This window comes from Molossus molossus, unplaced genomic scaffold, assembly GCF_014108415.1.
Source record: "Molossus molossus isolate mMolMol1 unplaced genomic scaffold, mMolMol1.p scaffold_m16_p_5, whole genome shotgun sequence".
NCBI classification, from domain to species: Eukaryota; Metazoa; Chordata; class Mammalia; order Chiroptera; family Molossidae; genus Molossus; species Molossus molossus.
Window position 1 is genome coordinate 1401537 of NW_023425388.1, and position 19009 is coordinate 1420545.

The window sequence follows — 19009 nt, forward strand, 5'->3', positions numbered from 1 at the left end:
CACACAGGAAGCCACCCGGGTGGACATGCAGGAGAGCAGTGACCCTCCCAGACCGCCCGCAAAGCCAGCTCAGCAGGAGGCCAGCGGCCCAGAAGGCGGTCACCCGAATGTGGACCGTGGGCGCCTCGGGGAGCAGGCCAGGCGCTGGTTCTGAATGTCCGTTTTCAGCTTATTTAAATATTCTGAGTTCCCTATCAGGAGTGTGCACGGCCACGGTAAAACATTTCACACCAAAGAGAAAGGAGAGGCGGCTTGGAGTCCACCTTCGCTCCGCCCTCCTGGCCCCGCCTGCCCCCCACCACGGGCCCCAGGGACGTGGGGGGCGGACTCGCTCACCTGGACTGGAGGTGCACTCACGCCGGCGCCTCGTCCTACGCGCCCACCCGTCCACTGCTGCTGTAGCTCGGGGAGCTGGGTGTCCTCACCCCCCACAGGGAGGGAACTGAAGAATGGCAGCGACTGGCCCACAAACACCACGGTCACCTGCGGCAGGGCTGGCCTCGAACCCAGGCCGCATGGCCTGGAGCCCACTCTCCGCCTCAGCACTCGCCCTGAGACAGGGGCTGCCTCCTAGGACTCGCCCACCCCCTGGCTCCGGGTCCACCCACTGAACCGAGTTACCAGCGGGCGTCACGTCCGAGTCGAATGGATCAGTTAACTTCCTTGTACACACACCTTGGCCCATTTCTGTTCCCATGAGGGTGACGCGAAGCTGGTCACCTGAGCAGTGCGCCCCTCCGTGTTCGCCCACGGAGCCAGGGTGGGGTGAGGGTACCAGGTGAGCCACTGGCCTTCACAGCGAAGCCCGGGCAAAGCAGAGCCACGGACACAGCAGGAGAGGACACGGAAAGCAGAGGCCAGAGGGCCCTGTCCACCCCAAGACGGCCACCGCTGCGGTCACTGGACTGAGACCCCCAGCTCCCTGTGTGCTGGAAGTGGTTAAACCCTGCGAAGGCTTATAGGAGAAAAGACAACCGCCGTGACCTGTCCTAGACGGACAGCATCCCCCCAACTTATAAACGGAAAGTCCACGGCCCGGAGTCTGACTCCGCCGCACTGCAGAGCACAGAGCACGGTCCGACGAGGAGTTTGTTCAGGGTCCTGCCGGCGCCTCCCTTTCCACCTCCACCTTCGGACGGGTCGCGGCCACCGCAGAATCCTAGGGCTCCGCCTGCAGGCCCCGGGCCACGCCCTGAGCTCAGGGATCAACGACCCCCGTGCACAGGCGCCTTTCAGGCTGAAGGCCCCAAAACAACATGGTTCCTAAGTCATCCCTTTGCTCCAATTATTGATCCATTTCAGCAACATTCCGGTGATGCCACCAAGGAGGCCCCCACGGCACGAGGCCCCATCCCGAAACCACAGAGCAGGAGGTGATCTTTCCCCGGAGGGTCCCCAAGACGCACAAACGCCCAGAGCTGCGGCAGCGAAATGGGGAGCCGAGGGCGCGCGGCTCGGTGCCAGCAGGTGGCAACCACGGAGGAACGCGTTCTCGGGGGAGAGGGGGGGAGGGGTGCTTCCCAAATGCACGGGTCTGCCTCTACAATGACATGAACGGCCCGGCAGTTTGGCTCAGCAGTTGGAGCGTCGGCCCGTGGACCAGAGAGACCCGGGTTCGGTTCCCGCTAAGGGCACGTACCTCGGTTACAGTTTATCCCTGGCCCTGGTTGGGTCGTGTGGGTGGCGGCCACTCGATGTGTCCCTTTCACGTCGATGTTTCTCTCTCTCTGTCTTCCTCCCTCTCTCTCTCCCACTCTACCTGAAGATAAATGCAAAAATGTCCTCGGGTGAGGATTAAAAATAAATAAATACATAAAGTAACATGAACGTTGATGTTTTATCTGTAAAAATAAGAAGGGGGCATCTTGCCCTGGCCGGTTTGGCTCAGCGGTTAGAGCGTCGGCCTGCGGTCCGGAGAGACCCGGGTTCGGTTCCCGCTAAGGGCACGTACCTCGGCTGCAGTTTGTCCCCGGCCCTGGTCGGTTATGTGGTTGGCAGCCACTCGATGTGTCCCTTTCACATCGATGTTTCCCTCTCTCTCTCTGTTTCTCTCTCTCCCTCCCACTCTATCTGAACAAAAAAAAAAAGGAAAAATGTCCTTGGGTGAGGATAAAAAAAAAAAGAAGAAGGGGCATCTTGCCACGTTTTGAGGCGCACAGCTAAAGAGAAACCAGAATTCGGTGGGCGGGAGGGGCCACGGGAGGGGCCACGCGAAGAACCCGCCCTGCTCAGTTCTCCCAGGACGCTGTTCACTGCCACGTGCAAATCCGGACGAGGCGATACAATGTGACAGGGTCAACGTGGGCGGGTATTTTCTGAAACAGCGGGGGGTCGAGGCAGCACGGCTCTTGGCGAATCTCCCACCCGAAGGCCTGCCCTTCGCCGCTGCCCCTCGGGGTCCCCCGGAAGGCCCCGCGGCGAGGCTGTGTGGTCCCTGTGACCACTGACCGCAGAGGGGCCGCTCCGAACGCCCTCCCCGGGGAGCAGTGGACTTCACCCGTTAACAACGGGCCAGGCATGTTCTGCCCTGGTTTTTCTTCTCTCATTTACCAGGAATGCTCTCAAACAGGCTTCTACAGGTGGAAGATGGGAGCCCTCTCTCCTGCCTGTTTTCTTTTTTCTTTTTGTTAAAGATGTTTTTGTTGATTTTTTAGAGAGAGAGAAACATCGATATGAGAGAGAAACACGGATCAGCTGCCTCCTGCACGCCCCCTACTGGGGATCAAGCCCACAACCCGGGCACGTGCCCTGACCAGGAATCAAACCGGGACCCCTCAGTCCCTGGAACGATGCTCAGTCCCCTGAGCCACACCGGCCGGGCCCTCCTGCCTTCCTGCTGACCCAGGGAAGGCTGGCGGGTGTGAGACACACAGAGGAACCCGGCCGGTTTGGCTCAGCGGTTAGAGCGCCAGCCTGCGGTCCAGAGGAATCCATTCACCAAAAGCTGCCCCTCACCATCAGCAGCGCGGGCACAACACGCGTTCAGAAAGACGCAAACAAGGACTGGAAATGGGACCTGGCGCGGTGATGGAGCCACTGGGAAAGCCCCAGATCTTATCGGAGCCTCGTGCCTGACAGGTGCTCCTCACGGCCGCCAACCGCACGCGGCTCCGCCAGGGACGCAGGCCTGGAGGCGCCGTCCTGGACACACGGACGGACATACGGCGTCTCCACCTGGCTTCACGTTCTCGTTTTCAAACAGACTTGACTTAGTTCAAGGTTGGAGGCAACACTGAGCAGAATCCAGAGACTCCTCCCAGGTCCTCTGCTCCGCCGGTCCGGCCTCACCCATCACCAATGCACCCACCCAGGCGGGTCACAACCGATGAGCCTCCAGTGACACAGCGTGAGCACCCCACACCCACAGGCTCCACTACGGCACACTCAGCGCGGTGCCTTCCATGGGTGTGGACAGATGCTCCAGGACACCTACGCCCACCATGATGGTAACTGTCACACAGAACAGTTTCCCTAAAAACCCGTGCTCTGCCTCTTGGCACTGACCCCACCCCCCGTGCTCCGGGCAGCCACGCCAGCGTGGGCCTCCCCAGACACCGCGGCGCTGGGACCCTGCAGCGGGCGGCCCTTCAGCCTGGCTTCTGTCACGGAGGCGTGTGCGTTGAGTTCCCTCGTGTCTGCCTGGCTAGTCTGCTCATTTCCTTGAGAGCTGAGTAATATTCCGTTGTCCGGATGGGTCCGGGTTTCCTTGTCCCTCACCTACTGAGTTTTGGCAACTGTGGACAAAGCTGCTTAGGGCCACGGGCGTGCAGTTTTCTGTGCAGACGTTACATGTTATTGGTGGCACCTTAGGGAGCACAGAGACAGACCGCTGTGCAGCGGAAGAGAAGACAGGCTCGGACTCTCCAGGAAGTCCCTCCTCCTGGGGACTTCATTTGCTAATCCTCGCCAGAGGGTTTTCCCTCCACTGATCCTCAGAGAGAGAGGAACAAAGAAGGGAAGGAGAGAGAGAGAGGAGAGAGAGAGAAAGAGACATCGATCAGTTGCCTCCCACATGCACCCCAACCGGGGCCGGGGATCAAACCTGCAACCCAGGCACATGCCCTTGATTAGGAATCGAACCCGTGACCCTCTGGTGCTCGGGCCGATGGCTCTAACCACTGAGCAACACCAGCCGGGGCTCTGAAGACATTTTTGAGAAATTAAGTTTGTCAAAGAAGTCTGGTTTTCATTTTATATAACACAAATTCATTTCATTTCTAATACCGTGGCTTTTGCAAGTACTTCAAATGGATTTATCAATGTTCAAACTTAAACTATTTTGAGCATTTCCATGTGCCCCTGTTAAAAAATCTGTGGGGCTTTGTTGTCAGTCCATTACACTATCCCATTTTCCCAGTTTGTACCACCAGCCCGTGGGTTCACTGAGAGCCACCACCCCTGCCACAGCCTCCACATCTGCCACGACCACCACCCCGCCATAGCCACAGTGTCTACCACGGCCACCACCCCCACCACAGCCTCCACATCTGCCACGGCCACCACCCCGCCATAGCCACAGTGTCTACCACGGCCACCACCCCGCCATAGCCACAGTGTCTACCACGGCCACCACCCCCACCACAGCCTCCACCTCTGCCACGGCCACCACCCCGCCATGGCCACAGTGTCTACCACAGCCACCACCCCCACCACAGCCTCCACATCTGCCACGGCCACCACCCCCGCCACAGCCTCCACATCTGCCACGGCCACCACCCCGCCATGGCCACGGTGTCTACCACGGCCACCACCCCTGCCACAGCCACACTGGAACCACGAGCCCCTCATGAATTCGGCACACAGAAAGTGCTCAGACTTTGCTCACTGCTAAGCCATCTTGGACATTTGACCAAAGAGTCAACCAAGATTATGACAAAGCTAAAAATGAAGTTTCATAAATGTTCCACGACACAGGTAAAGAAATGGATTAGGAAGTAGGAGTCCATTCAAAATCCACCTGTTAATTACTAAACCCAGACCAGAGAAACTCGGGCACCCCAGTCAGATGCATCTCTTGGGAAAGAGGAGCCCCCCAACAACACAGACCGCAGGCCCCCGGCCCACGCTGCTCCAAGGACCACTGACCACAGCGACTCTCAGAGACCCCGGAGCAAGGGGACATCCAAATGTCCAACACGTCTGAAGACATGATACGCCAAAATCAACCACTTCTCAGTGACTTCTCCAGTCAAAATTCATTCCTAGTAGGAAAGACCCACTACCACGCCACTCAGGACGGAATCCCACAGGCACCCCCGGCTTGAAGATCTAAGGTCAACCGCAAGGCACCTGAGCAGGCGTCCGTTCTCCGGCGTTGGCCGTTCACCAAGGTCTGCCCCAGGCTGGCTTTCGCGAGGGAACCGCCCACACTCACGCAGCCCCTGGGAGGCAGAGAGGACAGGAGGGGGGCCAGGTGGGCAAGCAGACAGGGATCCCCTGAACTGATCCCCTTCCCAGTGAAGGGTTTCCATCAAATTACAGACGGTCCCCGACGCGCTAGGGTTGCACTCACAATGTTTCAGCTTACACTCAGTCAGTCACGTGAGCTGGACACTGAACACACTACGGTAACACAGGCTTTGTGTTGGACGGTGTGGCTCACTGCGGGCTGAGGGAAGGGTCTGACACCCTGAGGCCGGCCAGGCTCAGCTGGGGTGCTCAGCAAGTCTGCGTATCGGGTGCACTGTTGACTTACGACTGTTCCGCTTAAGCCCGGGTATCAGGACAACGCTCAGTCCACTGAGCCACACCAGCCGGGATCACCCTCATATTTTTATGAAATAAACACTACAGACAAACAATGGTGATCATTCTGTTTAAATACCAATAACTGAGCTTGCTATAAATAGCCTCCCTCGTGTGATTTTTTTTTTAATCCTCACCCGAGGACATTTTTCCATTTTTTTTGTCCAGGTAGAGTGGGAGGGAGGGAGAGAGAGGAAGAGAGAGAGAAAGAAACATCAACGTGAAAGGGACACATCGAGTGGCAGCCACCCGCACGACCAACCAGGGCCGGGGACAAACTGCAACCGAGGTACATGCCCTTAGCGGGAACCAAACCTGGGTCTCTCTGGACCGCAGGCCGACGCGCTAAATGCTGAGCCAAACCGGCCAGGGCTTGTGTGATTTTTTTTTTTTAAACAGGCTGGTTTGCTCAGTGGTTAGAGCATTGGCCCATGGACCAAAGAGTCTCAGGTTCGATTCCAGCCAAGGGCACATACCTCGGTTGTGGTTCAGTCCCCAGCCCTGGTCAGGGTCGTGCAGGAGGCAGCCAGTCGATGTTTCTCTCTCTCTCTCCCTCCCACTCTATCTGAAGATGAATGGAAAAATATCCTCACTTGAGGGTTTAAAAAGAAATAAGTAAAGAAGGACTACTCTCCAAAAGAGAAAAATCACAATGTCCCAGCAGGACACAACTTCTGGCAGAATCAACACGGACACCAGGGCCACCAGAGAAAGCCCCGACCCACACCCAGACACTCGGCCACAAAGCTCGCGACTCCACGACCATCACAACCACATCCCAGGACAGGCTCGCTGGGAACACGAATGAATGAACTAACCCTCCAGCCTCCCAGCCAACAGGGATGTCGCTCCGTTACCTTAATGAGGCTGGTCAGGACTTTGTAAGTGAAGGGCCAGGGGGTGGGGGGCGGGGCAGGAGGGGGGGCAGAGGGCGGGCGGGCGGGCGGCAGGCCAGGGGCAGCTCGGGGTGGGGGGCAGGGGCCGGAGGCGGGCCAGGGGGGCAGGCCGGGGGCAGGCCAGGCAAAACTCTCCCTCAGGCCTGCGGCTTTGGCTGTCCACGCGCAGGAACTCTGAGAGTGGTGGGCACACGGCTGCTCCCTCGGGGGTGGGGAAGGTCCGGCCCTCGAAATCGACACCAGCTAACCTCACAGCCGCACCCAAGGAGGCTGACCCAATACAGCAGGCCAATCCTGAGGCTGAGGATTCTGTATGGCCCGTGAATGATGCTGTGAACATCCCCACGGCCCGTGAGAGGTCCCCCACTCCTTCCACGGAAACCACGACAAACCCCCCATTGTCCACACTGTCTCCTCTTAATGTCCCCTTCAGGCTGGTTCCTGGGCCTCACGCCCCCGTCCGGGCGCTGGTCCTCCTTCTCTCTACACAGACTGGTCCAGGGGGCCAGGGCTCCCGGTGACGAGGCCCCGCTCTGTCCGGATTCTCCCAGGGCTCCAGGGACTTGCAGCCGAGCCGCCCGCAGAGCTGGCCGGCTCCGGAATGAAACGTGTTCCAGCTCTGACAGCGAGCGACCTGCCCTCCCACCGTCCCTTCTCCTGCCCCCGCCCCGTCCATCCGGGCCCCACAACCAACGACACTCCACACTCCACACCGGTCAGGCGCAGGGACAGGCTGCGCTGTGAGCGGCTGGCTCCGTCCCAAGCCAAACACACTCCTGCCGACCGGACGCCGCTGTCGCCAGCCGCTGGGCACGGGTGCCCTGCCCCCCTTCCCGAGCATGGTAGGCCTTTGTGTGCCCACCAGAGTGGGCATCCCCAGTCATCCTCGCCGCCCCGCCCCGCCCCCCACCAGGCGAGCAAATGTGGCCTCCAAGCAGTGCAGGGTGGCCATCTGTCCCTGCCGAGCTGATGTTTATGCAACGTGGGCAGGAGAGGGACAGACAGCAGGATTCTGGGGTGACCGCCACATCGCACCCCGGGACCCGGTCCAAGCCGAGTCCCTGCAGAGACCCCTCCTCTTCCGGAGAAGAAAACACGGGCCTTCCCTGGTGCTCAGAGAGCAGGCTCGAGATGCACCAGTGATGAGCACGGGGCCCTAACGCTGCATTTTTCCAATGTGACACATTTCACCCCGAGAGCCCCCCGGGCGTGGCACTGCAGGCAGTGCTGACCGCCAGGAACATCGCGGGCAGTGCGGAGGGGGCCGCTCGGGTGTGAGGCCAGACCAGTAACGAAGGCAGCGCCTCGGCCCTGGCCGGTTTGGTTCAGCGGTTAGAGCGTTGGCCTGCGGTCCTGAGAGACTGGGGTTCGGTTCCCGCTAAGGGCATGTGCCTCGGTTGCAGTTTGTCCCCGGCCCTGGTTGGTCGTGCGGGTGGCAGCCACTCGATGTGTCCCTTTCACGTCGATGTTTCTCTCTCTCTCTGTTCCTCTCTCTCCCCCCCACTCTACCTGAACAAAAAATGGGAAAATGTCCTCGGGTGAGAATTAAAAAAAAAAAAAACAAAGGCAGCACCTCGGAGCCTTGAGCGAACAGGACCCTGAGCACTGGCCGCACCACTCACCCCTGGCGCAGTCCACGCGGCGGCGTGGGGACGGCCATGGCTTAGAGCAGAGGACGGAGTCACGGAGTCCCACCCTGGATGCGGAGAGGAGGCTCCGCCACCACCGGGGTGTGCGGCTCGTCTGTGTCCTGGGGGCGGGTGGGGGGACGCCAGGCACACAGCAGGCGCTCAGTGCTCGCAGCCTCCCTTCCAGCCGCCCTCTGCAGACGCTCGCCGGGGACCCGCCCAGGAGCAGAGGCCTGTTTGTGTCGGCCAGACGGAGAGGGCGCAGTGGGCTGTCTGTCCGGCGTGAGCTACGACAGGTGGGAGCAGGGACAAGTTTCTGTGCCCACCGGCACAAAGTCTGCACACCGTGGCCCCAGGATGGGAGCAGGGACCCTGCCCGCAGCCCAGGAAGGACGCGGCCACCGGGCCAGTGGCCGGCCGTGCGGTCTCAGCCTCCCCGCGGCGGGCGCACGCGGCCGGCACTGCAGGTGCTACGGCCGCTCACAGGCACCTCGCTTCTGGCTTCTGACTTCGCCTTCAGCTCCCTGCTTCCCGTCACTCGCAGAACCGGAAACGGCCCGGCGCGTGGGGACAGCTCTGACCGGGCTGTGACTAATCCCCGAGGAACACGTCCAGGAGGCCCGGCTCCGGCTCCGGGACTAGCAGTCGGGGCAGAGAGGAGACAAAGGCAACACGGGACAGACAACATCCAGGGGACAGATGACGTGGACTCGGCTGGTCCTGCAGGAGGGCGCGGAAGGTCTTCTAGGGAAACCGAGGGGCACATGCCAGGGACGGGACTCGGGCCGGCTGACGGGGGCAGCCAGGCCCCCGAAACACCCCACGGCAGTCACCGCGGCCCAGGGAACCTCAGCGTTGCCCCAAACACAAGAGCTCTTCCAGCAGGGGGGCTGCTGGCCGCAGGGTGAGAGCAGGCGGAGGGGCCGGTGTGCCCCGCAGCAGGGGGTCAAGGCTGGCAGAGTGGACAGCAGCTGCCCGGTCGGCATTATCATCAGCGGTGCTATTTCACCCCTCACCAAGGTCAATACTCGTGATCACCATACAACGGATGAAGAGCCCGAGAAAGTCACCGTGCCCCGGGCACTGCCCCTGGGCAGGGAGCGGCCGAGGCTACCTCTCCGCCAGCACCAACAGGAAAGACGGGAGGGACCGGTCCCAGCAAGGTCTGGGAAGCAGGGCCTGGGTGCCCCGTGGGAAACCAGAGACCAGCACGAGGGTCCTCGAAAAGATGCAGACAGAGCACCCATGTGGCCCAACGACCCGCCTCCGAGCGTCTCATCCAGCGGGTGCCCTGTCTGCAGCCCTGGGTACCGAGAGCCACCGCGCAGGCAGCACCTCAGTGGCCGATGACAGACGATGGGAAACGTCCTGTCTTTACAAAGGCGTGTGGAGGGACGGCACTCGGCCAGAGATGGGGGGCGGGGGGGTAGCAGCCACGACGAGCCTCGGTGCCACCACTGCGGGGGCTCGGCCGGCACTGGGGGACCGATGCCGCAGGTCCGCTCACGAGCCGGACCTCACACCACTGGACCCGAAGCCAAGCGCCGGATGGCAGTTGCCGGGGCTGGAGGAGGTGGATCCACGGGCATGAAAGGGGGTGACGCCAGGCGAGTCGGCTCTAGAGATCGGCTGGCAAGTCCGCGCCCACAGCTAAGAGCGGCGTGTGTGCGCTTAACGCTCTGGTGGCGGGGAGACCTGCTGAGTGTCTCCCGATGGTGACACTGTGAACCCGGGCGGGGCCGGTGCCTCGGGAACACCCGAGTCTGCCTCCACACGGCAGCGGTCGCCCACGTCCTTCAGTCCCGCTCACGTCACCCACGGACACGCTCGGTGGGCTCGTTCACGGGAGGGGCAAACGTGAAAAGAACCACAGCGACGTCGTCACAGCCGCACGGCCCCTGGGGCCACGTCGGTTCCCCCAGGAGTGAACGGGGACGGCAGGGGCACGGGTGGGAGTCTGGCCTTCCCGCGAAGAGCCGTGAGCCACACATGGGGGAGGGGGGGGTCTCAGCTGCAGGTCCCCACGGGCCAGGGGTGCGGCTCACTCACCACCTGTCCTCGCCCAGGGACGCTGCTGGCCATCGGGCAGCCAGGCCCCTGAAACACCCCCTTTATCCATCCGCTTTGAAGTCCACACCAAGGCTCCCCCTCCCTCCCCCTCAAAGGAACACAACTGCGGGTCCAACAGCCCCAGACACGGCCCCCCACCCCGAGTCCCTGCAGCAGGCCGTCCACCCTTCCTCCTTATCTTGGTGTCTGGGCTGCACCCTAACCTCCTCACCAAGTGGGAAAGACGGGCTCATCCAGGGGACAACCCGACAAGAACTAGGCCCTCAGCATCCGAAGGTTCCCAGAAATCCATGTCAAAGTCTCCACCAGTCAATGGGGAGAGCCAGCAACCCCAGTTCCCATCAAAACCACAGTCACAAATCACAAACTTGCTGTCACCCCGAAACCGGAGGATGTGAGCGGGACCCTCAGGCAAGGACTTTGAAAATTTGAATCCCCAGGTCCCAAATGCCCCCCTCACCCACCCCAAAAAGAAGAGGCTTCTCGGGATCTCCAGACTTACTGTCCAAATGGGCTGCTCGCTCCCTCGGTGAGAGAAGGATTCGGGGTACCACACCCCATGGCACCAGCCCTCCTCACCTCCTGTCCGCCGGGTCTAGAAAGGTGGCTTCAGACATCAGGGGCTCTGACCACAGGAGCAGACGCCAGGGGACAGTGGGTCTGTGCTCATGGCTCACGTCCCTCTAGGGATCCCAAGCTCACCCTCGGACACCGTAAGGAGGTAACACAGAAAAAGCACCTCAAATGTTATAGACACTCAGTAAGTTGGTGCTTAGCATCTGGATAATCCAGAAGCACTTAGTAGGCCCTCAGTGAACGGTGGCATGGTAGGGAGCACTGTGGCCGTGCGGACTCGTGGTCGTGCTCATCTGATCCATGCCGATCCATGGCCATGCTGATTGGTGTGTGGTCATGCTGGTCCGTGGCCATGCTGATCCGATCCATGCCGATCCATGGCCGTGCCGATCAGTGTGTGGTCATGCTGATCCATGGCCATGCTGATTGGTCTGTGGCCATGCTGATCCGGGCCGTGCTGATTCGTGGCCATGCTGATCTGTGGCCGTGCTGATCCGGGCCATGCTGATCTGTGGCTATGCCCATCTGTGTGTGGTCATGCTGATCCATGGCCATGCTGATCCGTGGCCGTGCTAATTGGTGGCCATGCTGAGCCTCACCCCCCAAAATCTCATAACTGATGGAGTCAGAATCCTCAACACTGAACGTACAACCAAGGCATCACAAACCCACCCCAACCACATACAAACAACTCTCCCAAAGTGACGGTCTCCCCCCAAAAGCCTTACCAGTGAGCACCATGCCGAGAGCTGTGTTCAAGAACACGATTAAAATAAAGCAGAGAAGCAATGTGGCAAAACGCGGGAAGAGGACACGCCTGCGTATTCTCCACTCACAGGAAACACAGACCAGAACAGGCCACGGCGCTGGGGCCGTGACCCGGATCCCCGGGACCGCGACTCCAGACACCGGGTCATGGCAGACAGGCCAGACCAAAGGCAGCTCATCAATCTGCCGTCGTAAAACCAACTGCACGTGAGGCCGATCCACTCCAGCCAGTGGTAACCCGGCCTCGGCCTCGGGCAGGGCAGTGCCCACGCGCACGCTCCAGACAGCGCCTCTGCGGGGCTCACGAAGCCCCGCCCCCAGGTCCGCTCCGACAGCGCCAGACGGGTCAGCACATATCACTGATCGCTCCACACATTCCCCAGGGCCTTTGCCAGTGACAAACCCGGGGGGAACCGATCACCTAAGGCTGGTGAGCTCCACGGTGCTGGCCAGCAGGTCCCTGATCAAGTCCACGTTTCACGTGACACTGACGAGGTGTCGTGGGAACTCGTCTCTTCTATTATGGCTGTTGTCTGTTTTTATGTTTGTTTGTTTGTTATGTTGTTGTTGTCAATCCTTACCAGCGGATATTTTTTCCATTGATTATCTTGTGTAGAGGGAGTAGAAGCAGAATGAGAAAGAGAGAGAGAGATGAACTGGTTGCCTCCCACACACGCCCTGACCAGGGCCAGGGATCGAACCTGCAACCCAGGTACATGCTCTTGCCTGGGAACCGAACCCGAGACGCTTTGGTGCGCAGGGCGATGCTCTACCGCTGAGCCAGCCCGGCCAGGGCCTCACCTCCTGCTTACACCAGTCGGCCTCCAGGAAAACTGGCTTTGCTGAGGCCACTTCCGGCCAGGACGGGAAGTGAGGCCCCCTCGCCCCCCGCTTTCTGTTCCCCTTCCTGGCGGTGAGGCCAGCCACAGCATAACCACCCCACACTGCCCCAAACTTCTGAGGACTCCGAGCTGTGAGACGCGCCCAGAGAGCGCCGTGGAGGTGCCCGGTCCACAGGCCCCACCAGCACCTCCCGTTTCTGCCTGGAGTCCCCGGGGTAACAACCCTGCTTCAACTCTCATGCCCCGTCTCTGCCAAGCTCTGAGCTCTGCACCCATCTCCTTTCCACCCCACAGGTGGGGGGGCAGAGAAGAGCAGCGAGCCCTGGCGGGGTGGCTCAGGTGGTTGGAGCGTCATCGTGTGCACCAATAGGTTGTGGGTTCAAGTCCCTGCCGGGGTCTAATAGGAGGTAACTAACAGATGTTCCCCTCTCACATCAATGTTTCGTTCATTCTCTCCCCGCCCCCCAAATCAGTAAAAACATATCCTTGGGGGAGGATAAAAGAAAAAGAGAGCCCTGGCCGGTTGGGCTCAGCAGTTGGAGCGTTGGCCTGCAGTCCAGAGAGACCCGGGTTCGGTTCCTGCTAAAGGCACGTACCTCGGTTGCAGTTTGTCCTGGGCCCCGGTTGGGGTCGTGTGGGTGGCAGCCACTCAATGTGTCTCTCTCACATCAATGTTTCTCTCTCTCTTTTTCCCTCTCCCTCCCGCTCTATCTAAATATACATGAAAAAAAAATGTCCTCAGGTAAGGATAAAAAGGAAAAAAATAATAGAGCAGTGAGACCCTCAAGGGGGTGAGATGAAGTGAAGAAAAAGCAATTCCCAGGAAGGGAAGCCAAACTCTGGAGAGGAAATATTCGGCCAGTTCCCACCAAGCAACTAGGGTAGGATGGGAATAGGGGAAGTGACCCAGGTTGACCACATCTGCCCAGAACAAAGAACAAATGGGAGAAGTGAGTGTGCGCGCGTGTGTGTGCGCGTGCACATGTGTGTGCATGTGTGTGCGTGGGTGTGTGCATGAGTGTGAGTGTGTGCACATGTGTGTGCGTGTGCACATGTGTGTGTGCGTGTGTGTTTGTGTTGAATTCCATTCATAACCTTTCACATTCCTGGAAGGAAAACACTGAGAGAAGCTGTGAGGTTGGAAACAGGACAAGAAAGGGCAGGGGCCCTGGCCGGTGGGCTCAGTGGTTAGAGTGTCAGGCCACGGAGCGAAGGATCGCGAGTTTGATTCCCAGTCAAGGGCATGTACCTGGGTTAGGGGTTCGCTCCCGCCCCTGATCAGGGTGCGTGCAGGGGCCAATCAGTCGATGTGTCTCTCTCACATCGATGTTTCTCTCTCTCTTCCCCCCTCCACCCTCCCTTCAACTCTCTTTAAAAAAGAGGGGGAAAAAAACAATGGAAAAAATATTCTCAGATGAGGATTAACAGAACAAGGAGGAGGAGGAGGAGGAAGAGAAGGAGGGAGAAAGGAGAAGGAGGGAAGGAAGGGAGGGAGGGAGGGTCGGGGAGAAGACACTCTACAGGAACTGAGTAAGTGCCTACTGTGTGCTGAGCCCCAGGGAGAGGCCCCACGGCAATCTCTAACACGAGTTTCCATCATTCCCACCTCACAGAAGGGAGAACAACGCTCAGGGTTGGGCGATGTTCCTGGGGCCGCACAGCGGGGGGGGGGGGGCTGTTGTTCCCCTGTGGCCACAACTCAGATCTCCCGAGAAACCTCCACGATACCAGGACTCCCGTGTCCACATGAACCGAAAGCAAGCCCCTCCCCAGGTCATCCGCAAACATGCCCTGCCCGGCGCGGATAAGTCCACAGGTCCGGGGGTGCAAAGCCCTGTAGTTCCCAGTACACTGCCGGGCAGTCCTACGGAGCTTCCAGCCGTTTCTAAAACAGGGTCACAACTGTGCCCCAGGAACATACACAACCCACCTAAGACCGGCTGCTGCGTGAGTGATACTCGAGTGCTAGCTCACTGCACTAAAACCAACACACACGGTGTCAGACACTTAAGATAAATACGTAATGTCTCTCTGTAATTATTTTGATGGGTTGATTTGAGAGAGAGAGAGATACTGATTCGCTGCTCCACTTATTTCTGCGTCACCGGTCGATTCCTGCATGTGCCCCGACTAGGGCTCGAACCCACAACCTTAGTGCACCCGGACAGCGCTCCAACCAACTGAGCTGCCTGGCCAGGGCTACATAATGCCGTGCTCCTTATTTAGCTTTAAAGACCCTTAGAAATGTTTTTGACAGAGTTCCACAGGGCGGGACTTTTTAAATGCACATAAACTTAAGAGAGGAGGTGCTTGCTTCTGCTCCATCTAAAACACAAACAAAGCCCACCACTGGTTCTTTGGGAGGACGAGTAAGGCCCACGCATGTCCCCCGGGCTGGTGAAGAGGAGAAGACGGGAACCCGCAAGGCCAGGGAGGACAGGAGACATTTCCACAGATGCAGCGGGCTCAGAAAGAGGCTCACACCCTGTGCAGTTTTACGCCGGCACAGTCTAAACGGACACGAAACGGGCAGGTCCTTGTTTCAGTAATAAAGCAGGATGGGTTTAATGGCCCCGTAACAAACCGAATCTGCCTGAACTTGAGAAAAACCAGCCTCCTGCTGATGTCCTCTAACCATCCATGTGACGGTGTTTGGAAACCTTTGCGAAGGCATGTTCCCCTTTCTCTGGCGAGGGTGCCGGCTCTGCAAACCGCCTGCGCGGGGACCGGTTAGTCACCCTCAGCAGCATCTGCGGTCGGCTGGTCTTTCCTGCCGGGTGACTTGCTAAAGGCTCCTCGGGGTGGGGTGGGGTGCGGTGGGGTGGGGTGCGGTGGGGGAATCAGTCAAGTTCAGTCTCCCTGCACCAGACGGAGGCTGAAACCGGCTCCGGCGGTTGTGACAGCCTGAGCCACCCACCCTGTGCTTCCCTGGGACATGTCTGGTTTGGTTTGAAAGTCACTTCATTCTACTTCTGTGTCGGTCACTTCAGGGGAGCTACGAGGGGAACCCAACTACGGAAAACAGTGGCCACCGCGACCTGTCCCCTGACCCCCGAAGTTGACGTGGAAGAAGCCCTGGGAAAGACAGGCTGTTCCTTCTGCTGCTGGGAGAAATGGAAGCAGCTCAGGTGCTCCTGACCACCACCGCCGCCGCCACCACCGCCACCACCACCACCGCCCCCGCGCACACGGCCCTGCACGCGCCTGCTGCTCAGATACGAATAGCTGAGAGCTGACCCCAAGCCTCGCTCGGACCCCATGAGGAGCCAATGTCACCCGTCCTCAGAAACTGCACCTTGGGCCCAGTGTGCCTCGTGCTGGGCACATCGAGCGTCACAGAGATCCCCACCCCAGTGCCACCCACTTCGGGACCTGGGCAGTCCTTCTGGAGACAAACCAGCCACCGTAGAAAGACAACCTTTTCCAAAACATCCCAGGTAAACACCCTGCCAGCCAGCCACCTGCAGGGACCTCACTGATCAGACTGAACCAAGGCGGAGCCGGATCCGTGGCTCCGTGCAGAGCACCCCCCCCCACTGCAGAACATGCCTGGGAAGCCCCCACCCAATCCCAAGCCTTCTATGGGGTCTGTTTCCACAACATGGACCTGTGGGTGCTGAAGAACCGGCAGGACGGCCTCGGACAGGAGGGCAGGTGGCATCTCTGTGGGTAACAGAACCCCACGCGGCACCACCACCCCCCCCCCCGGTGGCCTCCAGTCCTGGTTTCGGAGGGCAGGGGGTGAAGCACTCGCCACCAGAACCTGGTCCCTGGTCCCAGGGCAGCCCGGGCGCACAGGTGCGCACAGGGCTGCCCCCTGGGCTGTCCCCCGCCCCCCAGGTCTAGAGCCACCACCCACCCAACACAGAAACTCGCCAGTGGAACAAACTGAAGCTCACCCTGCCCGGCAGGCACGTGCTGGTCCCCGTCTGTCCTGCCTCACATCCCGAAGCGCCAGTAACACAGCTCACGGCAGCCAGGCAGCAGCTCCCGCCAGCACAGCAGTGTGTGCTGAGACCCAGCTGGCCCTCCGGGAAGTCAGGAGGGAGTGTCGCTCTTCCCCACCCACCTCGCTCCTCCTCCCCGCCTCCCTCCTCTCACTGCCGGCAGGGCTGTCACTGAGTCCCAGCTGCCCGGAGTCCTGGGGAAGAGGGGTTCCTACCAGGTCTCCCCACCCCCCAGAAGAACCTGGTCACCTGCACCCAGCACAGCGTCCTCGGCACGTGTCTGAGCTCAAACCTAAGTCATCGCAAGCCCCCCGCTGCCCGGGCAGGAAACGGGAGTGTTAGCAAGTGGACACCTACGTCCTACACGCTCTTTTAAAAGACTGGAGGGCAGAAGAACAAAAAACAAACTTGCAACTGGCTGGCTCTCCTTTAAAACTTATAAAATATTTCAGATACACAACAGCAGATTCGAAAATAACATCATGAGCCCCGTGCAGCATAACAAATGAATTCACCAGCCGGCGGAAGCCGTCTGCGGTCCTGCCTGGACACTCCCCTCCTCCTAACGCGGCAGCACCTGCCGTCCGCGCAGTTCCCACGGGAGACGTTCATCTCCCACTTGCTCACCATCCCACAGGACACGCGCTCGCTCAGCGACCCAAGGGGCACCCTTCTGCTGGGCTGGAAAGGACGGCACCCTAAATGCAGCCTTGGTGGGTGTTGCAAGAAAACGGAAGGAATCGCAGTGTGGTTAACGGAGCTCCGGAGCTGGGACAGGTGAAGCATTCATGGGTGAAATTGATGGATTAATACAGCGTTATCCTTTCCAAGGTCAGCAGCTGTGTCCACAGCCGAGGACACTGACCCGCACGCCAGGGGCTGTCCTCAAAGACACACTGCAGAAACAGAAGCGCGACGTTCCTTTAAGAAGTCCTGTGGGAGGGACCGGAGGGAGCAATACTCAGAAAAGGCAGCTTTCGAGACAGTAATGACAAACGTTGCAAAGGTGGGAATTGTGATACATTCGAATCGAACTCAAAGAGACTCATTCATACAGAGGTACCTGACACATGTATCAGATACATGACACCTGAAACGCTGGGTCCTAGCGCCTTCAAAGTAGAAACATAGTAACTCTTTGGTGAATGAATGAAACAAATGAACCAAAGGATGCCCTCCAAGACCTCGGAAGGCGTGTTCAGGTGGAGCAGGGCTCCTTCACGGGAGGTGACCTGGTCCTCTGGGAACACTTGGCGATCGGCGGGGACATTTCTGGATGTCAGGACCTGGGGTGCTACTGGCATCTAGTAGGCAGAAGTCAAGGACACCACGAAACATCTCAAAGTGTTCAGGAAAGCCCCGCCTGCAACAGAGAACCGTATGGCCCAGAGAATCACCTGAACCCTGGGCAGAGGCGTCGCCACTGACTATCACTTGGTGGACGTGCTCTGCTTAGGATCGCAGCACTGTGAAGAGGCTGCAGGGACCAGGGAGCATGTCTCCGCCCTTCGCACAGGACTGGCAGCTGGGGCCCAGGGCACACACGCTCAGGGCTTGTGCTGGCCAGGGAAGAGAAGCAGCCAGGCCGGGGCTGGGAGGAGGATGTGAGCCAGAGTATCAGCTGCAGAATCAGAGCACAGCTGTCACGAGAGACACGCACGCGAGGAGGCTTATCAGCCCATCAGTCAGCCCATCAGTCAGCCCTCGCTGCCATCACTGGCTGGAGGCACTCGGAAGACAAGAGGACGGTTAATCTCCTTGCAGCTTATCGGGTTCAGATCACTTACAGGAAAAAGGTGAAGCTCTAGAGTCGGCCACTTAGGGTGAAGGACTTTCAAGTGAGGACACCTCTTCTCCGGGCTTTCTGATCTGGTCCTCACAGGAGACGTCCTTCTTCGAACCCGAGCATCACGTAGGTTTTGTCCATTCTGATATTATTTCTTTTCTGCTGGGGAGGGCTGCAACCAAGGTATGTGCCCTCAGTGTTTCCCAAGGGGGGACGGGGGCAGTGGGTGTGCTCACCAGGGACCCCCTGAAGCTTAGCAGTGGCAGGTACTTGATCGATCCGTGCTGGGCTGAGCTGCATGAGCCTCCCTGTCCAGCTCTCAGGCCTGGACATAGAAAGTCCCTGCTGCTGCTGCTGCTGGAGGAACCCTCAGGGCCCATGAAGAGTCTGAATGATAGGCCCTGGCTGGTGTTGCTCAGTGGTTAGAGCATCGGCCCATGGACCAAAGAGTCGCAGGTTCGATTCCGGTCAAGGGTATGTACCTCAATTGCATTTCGCCCCCGGCTCTGGTCTCGGTCGTGCGGGTGGCAACAGGTTGATGTGTCCCTCGCACATCAATGTCTCCCCACCCCCCATCTATCTGACAATAAATGAGAAAATATCCTCGGGTAAAGACATTTTTTTTTTAAAAAGGTGTCCGAGCCCTGGCTGGTTTGGCTCAGGGATTAGAGTGTCGGCCCACGGGACTGGAGAGTCCTGGGTTCGGTTCCCACTAAGGGCACATACCTTGGTTGCAGTTTGTGCCCGGTCC

The 19009-nt window shown here is 59.3% G+C and overlaps 1 protein-coding gene across 1 annotated transcript in view; it reads right to left on the reverse strand.

Moving 5' to 3' along the window:
- TIAM1 (TIAM Rac1 associated GEF 1) overlaps positions 1-16562 on the reverse strand; it is a 151497-nt gene extending 134935 nt beyond the window's left edge. The window contains exon 1 of the mRNA XM_036243252.1: positions 16425-16562. The gene's annotated coding sequence lies outside the window, so the exon portion shown is untranslated. The remainder of the gene's footprint in view (positions 1-16424) is intronic.
- Between the last annotated feature and the right edge of the window lie 2447 nt (positions 16563-19009).